This window comes from Cottoperca gobio, chromosome 6 (assembly GCF_900634415.1).
Source record: "Cottoperca gobio chromosome 6, fCotGob3.1, whole genome shotgun sequence".
NCBI classification, from domain to species: domain Eukaryota; kingdom Metazoa; phylum Chordata; class Actinopteri; order Perciformes; family Bovichtidae; genus Cottoperca; species Cottoperca gobio.
Genome location: NC_041360.1, coordinates 4,435,030 through 4,441,114, shown reverse-complemented (window position 1 = coordinate 4,441,114; position 6,085 = coordinate 4,435,030). Strand labels below are relative to the sequence as shown.

The following is a 6,085-nucleotide window of genomic DNA, read 5'->3' as shown; positions in this document are numbered from 1 at the left end:
AATACTTCTGCCCCCTACAGGTGAACAGAAAGGTGGTGCGCCGTGTGGTCAACACGGAGGAATGGAGGGAAAGTGAAGGCGGATCTGTTACAGAAGTGGTATTGGTGGTGGTGTAGCGCCAGGTGGAGCAGACGCTGCTTTCTCAGCATGAGCCAAAGGGGGGAAGGGCAAGAAGAGGGGAAAGCGCTCCCGACAGGGCAACAAGGCTGAGAAGTCTGGAGAGAAAACTGAGGTTGGGATTAAAAACCAACCGCCGAATTTAGTCGCCTGAGTTATCCCGGCCCACTTGTACCTGCATGAAGCTGTGATTGTATGTAAATACTGACCACTCAGAGTAATGTCAAAGAATCAGTCACAATCAAGAGCTGAAGTAAACTAGTGGTAGCTACAAGCTAGCTTAGCTAAACCTTGCTCTGGAGCAACGTTTTGCCAGGATGAGTCTACACCTTGTTTTCTTCTCAGATAGCTACTACATCAAATTAGGAGACGATGGCGCCTAAACTTTAGACTACACCTTGAACACTAACCAGTCATAGCCTGTGTTCTTTCACAAACTGTATGTCAAGCTTAGGTGATCAGGCAGGAGGGGAAATAGACGGACTTCCCAATCAACAATAGTGTGTTTTTATTCGCTGGAAAAGTTGAACTGCAATGGAAACTCAATCATGATGAAAAAGTGTGAGTGACTGTAACGTTCCAACAAACAGCCACATTTCCATCATGCTTTCCACAATGTGTTTTCACGTTGGCTTAGTTTGACTGGCGCTCTTTTAATTACGCATCTTGTCGAGCACTCTTCTTCTTCAATGGTTTAATGGAACCCAGCTTGAGAATTAGCGCCACCAGCTGTCTTACTCAATGAACCAACTCCTAATATTGACATAACGACAAACGCACATTCGTTTGAATTCTCTTTTGATGATTTTCTGGAAATGCAGTTAAACATTTGGATGTAAAACAGGTTATAGACAATATTTAACTGCACATGTGTAGGGTCGGGCCTCTTATTGTAAAGTCTGATCTCAGCATTAATCTGAGCTGTTTACAGTTTGTTGAGTGCTGTGTAATGGAGTAGCAGGGTCATGACAATGGCCTGTATACATGTTTGCAGTGTGTAGTGGTTGTGCTGTGTGTGTTTCCTCTGTACTGCAGTGTGTCAGTAGAACTCAATGTAACCAACAGCGCTGCCTGTTGATTGGACTTGAGAACTACTAATATCCTCCTGAGACCCAGAAAAAAAGGTGTCAAATTTCCTTTTTATTTTTACATCACATAAGTATTTGGGCTGGAAATAACATAATAAGTCACACCCCCACTTATGTCACATGTCTGAAAAGCCCAGGATGTCCTCAGTGAGGTGCAATTGAATTCAATGCAGTTGCATGTACAAGCTCAGAGTAAGGGACCAAAAAAAGAAGTCCACCACAGAGGACAAAAGTGAATGGGTGGGTCTCAGGAGGATATTACGTGTCAAAACAATGTTTTTCTCTCTTTTAACATGTGTGATTCCAAAGTAGTAATTTTAACATCCCTTTTTCTCCCCTTACACTCGACTCTCTTGCAGCATGCTGCCTGTGATCTCCTCAACAGTAGTTGAGCTCAACTGTGCTTCATCAACACATACACGGGTCATATTTAGTCTGAGCACAACACTAACATCTGTTTTCTGTGTTTGCTCTCTTTTCACAAACCTCACTGCTTTCTCCCCTTGCCAAGCCTGGAGACAGCAGCAACAAGAATCAAGGGAAGAAGAGTCAGTCATAACAGTAGAGTGCCCAACTAAAGCAGGTAAGAGGCTAATAACTTTAATGTGACTTTATCTATTCATGAAGTCAATAAATATCAATCTGTAAATTCAAAATAGTCGAACTTGTTTGACATTTTTGTTTGGAAAATCAATTAAATGTTCAATCGATTATAAAAAAATCCAAAAGTAGACCAACTAATCGATCTCCTTTTAACAGATCTAATCACATCTGTCATTGAATAACTTCAGTATAGAACATCAGATTTTAATGTAAGTTTGTATTCTTTCCACCTCCTAGTCCACTGACGTCCGACACCACACACACGCCCTGGGAGGAAAGACAAGACTGGAAGCCTCGTCAATCGGCCAAAAACGTGTCTGAAGCTTTCACTTACAACGCATGGTTTTCAGCAAGACAATAAGTTACATTCCTTTGATTTCGCATGAGCATGTCACCAAAACTCACTCACCATTGGAAACAACACGGAAAAGGACACGCATGGACGTGAGCTGGAGCTTTCCTACATTATTTTCAACGAATGAAAGGCGTCTGTGACCAAAGATGGCACAAACAAGGAAAAGTAAACGCTGACAGATAATGAAGACGTGTGATTCACCCCCACCCAGACACTCGCCTTATATCAGGGGTGTCAAACATGATCCGCCAGAGGGTCCAATCCAGTGTAAAAAATTGTTGTTTTGATCATAAAGTACTGTTCCAGATATAATGCACACGAGTAGATGATAAACTGAGGCATAATATTGTTGAAATTGCACCTTTTTTTTTCTTAAGAAATTTTAGGTTGTTCATAATGTTTTGTAAAAAGATAGTTCATTAAATTTGAACATTTTCAGAATGTACTTGTATTTTCTTGCTCTAAAACGAAGGGAATTTATTTTCGTTATTTACAGGTTATTATGCTGTGATTTTTCTAGTCCGGCCCACTTGAGATTAAATTGTGCTGTATGTGGCCCCTGAACTAAAATGAGTTTGACACCCCTGCCTTATATGGTTTATTTTTTCCTCCTGGACCCGCAGTATTGGGGTGTACCATGTGGTTCTTTAAAAAAAAAAAAATACATATATATATATATATATATATATATAATAGTAAATGGGTGATTTTTGTTGTATATAAATGACACTGTATAAAATAAAATTTAAATAAATAAATCAGTAGCTTCACAAATGTTTATGCACTGATTTGAGTTGACAAAGCTTTGCAGAGTCGGTGCATTTGTATTGAGAGGTCGACACTGAGCAGCCTTGAGAGTGCGACCTGACATGCTCTTCCCAAATGCATATAAAAAGGAACAAAAAAAAGCTGTATGTAATTGAGAAACGAATGGAAGAAAAAATAACTGCTTGATTTTAAACAAAAGGATGTTTCTTTAAAGCCAACAGCTACTTCTGCTCTGTCAGTGGAACATTATTTGTCTTCAGAGAAATAATATTTTGCTGCATGTGACGTCACTTTATTTTGAACGTTTTTCCTCCCAATTTAAATACACTGTAATACAATTAGAGAGATGGTACTTCTGTCTTTGCGAGCACTCATAATAACCCAAACATCTGTCATCTATAACTGTTTTATTTGAAATAAACACACGCACACTCCAGACAGCAAAGCTTCAGGAAGGTACTGACGATGTCCCCGAGTGTAACCTGCAGACCGGCTTATTGTGCTATCTCCTAACTGAGTGTGAGAAACATCAAATACAAATGTCTATCTGTAAACCCATCATGCACACTAGACGTGCAAGTTTAAGCTTTTAGGTCTGCTGTGATTTTTATTTTGACGCTTTTATCTTTAACAGGTTGTATTTACATGAGAATTTCATTTTTTTTTAGCCCCATTATCCAATTTGTATTAACGGCTAAATCACAGTATTGATCACACATTGTTAAAAATCAGGTCTTTTATTTCTGTGTAATTACATTTTTTCTTTGTTCTTCATACAACATCACCCTAAGCATCCATTGTTGATGATAAATCTGGTACCCATATGGATGACAAACCAACAGCCTACACTGGATGATCAAAGTAATTATTTAAGCAGAAAGATAAATAGTCTTTAAAATGATCGTCTGAGTTTATGTTTATGAAATTTCATGGTTTCTTCAAGCAGTTTCACAATAAAAGCCTTAGATTAATCATTAGCAGTGGTGGAGGACGTATTCAAATCCTTTCTCTAAGTAAAGATACTAATACCACACAGTAAAATAATGTACTTTACTCTAAAGATGTCCACTGTGACTTATACTATCATTAGATTAATATTACTCATGCATTCATGTAAAAGCAGAATTTTTTTACTGTTGTAGTTGAGGTGGATGATTGCCAGCTCTGCTTGTATATACTGTTGGGTAGTTTACAAACCATCATATTTTCAGGGAGTCTGTAGAGTCTTAAAAGTTGATAAATCAATGTAGCGTCAGTTAACATTGACTTGATATACTATGACACTTTTTACATACTAAAGTATGACTTAATAAAAATGTTATGACACACAATAATATGATTTTCTTATGACTTGATATTTATATGGCCTACAATACTTTGACTTTTGTTTCCCTATGCTATGACTTTTTTATTAAATCTTTGGCATTGTGTTAAATTTGGCACAAATGTCCACAAGGATGAACTGATTAGAATTTGGTGGTTAAAAGGTCAAAGTTACTGTAACTTCAAAATCACGTTATTGGCCATAATCTAAACAAAAAAAATATTTTGTCGACATCCTGTACTAGTGACTTTTTTTCTAAATACTATAAAAACATTGACATGCTATACTATGATTTTTTTAAAACCAGACTATACTATGACTTTTGCAACATTTTATACTATGACATTGTCAAAATACAAAAAAAAAAATTCCGACATCTTTCAACATATACTACCAATATTGTTTTAAACATACTATGACTAGAGCTTCTGTCTCGATCAGTGAGATGTTGTGGCTGAGCAGCAGCACATCCAGGCTTTGCTGCCTGCTCAACATCTGTAGGCACGTTCAGCCCGTTTCCCTCCAGGTTCAGGAGGCTCAGTCGAGACAGGCTGCTGAACGCCCCGACATCCATCGTCCGGATGCGGTTGCGACTGAGGCCCAGTTTCTTCAGGTTTTGAAAATCCCGAGTGAAAAAGAGTCCAGGTGCTGCAGCAGCAGGTTGTGGTCCAGCTGAAGCTCCTGCAGGGAGGACAGACTCTGAGCGAAGTCCTGAGGGAGCCAACGCAGCCGGTTAAAACTCAAGTCTAGCCTCTCCAGAAACTGCAGGGATGACAAAGACTGAAACAAAGAAATAAAACAGAAATTCACTAAAACAGTTAAATTATTCAAGTACAATGTTGAGATACTTAAATTCAGCTCACAATACTCACTTTGTACGTTTACTTGTAGTCAAAATGGAGAATTTGTCTTGTGGTATTAAGTTATGGGTGTGAATAATGATTCCAACACTGGCCTAAAACAAAGTATGAAGTGCAGAATAAGATGAAATGCGGTATTTGTTGTACCTGTGGCTGCAGACTTTGGATGTTGTTGGACATTAGGAGGCTCCTGAGGGACCACAGCCCCACGAAGGATCTGGTGTGAACCTCAGTCAGCTTGTTCCCACTCAAGTCCAGCAGCCAGGTGCCGTGGGGTACACTGGGAGGGACCCGGACTTGACCACGTGTCACGGTTCGGTGAGGACCCCATTGCAGGACGCAGATGACGATTTTAACCAAAAAGAGAGCTTTATTAACAAAAGCTAATAAACATACAGAAATATAAAACAAAACAAACCAATCAGGGGACGAGCAGGATACGAATGGGCAGACATGGGCAGGTAACAAACACGTAACATGAACAACAATCCGACAACACTGAGACAGACAGGGATATATACACAGACACTAAATGAGGGAACGAGACACACCTGGGGAAAAAGGCAGAAAACACAAGGGCAGGAAGTAATACCAGACATGACACAAGGGGAAGGAAACATTTCAAAATAAAACAGGAAACAGAAACCAAGATCATGACACCACGAGACCGGCAGTCCACCAGGTCAGAGGATTCGTAGCACAGGCACGGGCTGGGACACAGCTGGAAGCCCAACCCCGTGTTCAGAAGAGGCAGCAGAGGCATCACACAGAACATTGTGCAGCCGCTGACGGGCATCTTTCCTTTAGAGCAGTGTGATCCTGCTGAAAGGCATGTTACCTTCTTCCTACCAAAAGAACCTGATATTGATGTCATTGCATTGAATTCTCTATTAGAGGACATTGAATATATCTGATTATAGAGGGATTATGGGTTTAAACAGATAATCACAAAACATAACTGCATCAAGGG

At 39.6% G+C, this 6,085-nt stretch overlaps 1 long non-coding RNA gene across 1 annotated transcript; it reads right to left on the bottom strand.

Annotated features, from left to right (window-relative positions):
* Positions 1 to 3,841: 3,841 nt before the first annotated feature.
* Positions 3,842 to 5,673, bottom strand: LOC115009860 (uncharacterized). Its single transcript, XR_003832395.1, has 2 exons — positions 5,263 to 5,673; positions 3,842 to 5,035 (listed from the first exon to the last, which is right to left on the bottom strand). It is a non-coding gene; the product is annotated as an uncharacterized LOC115009860 (long non-coding RNA).
* Positions 5,674 to 6,085: the final 412 nt, after the last annotated feature.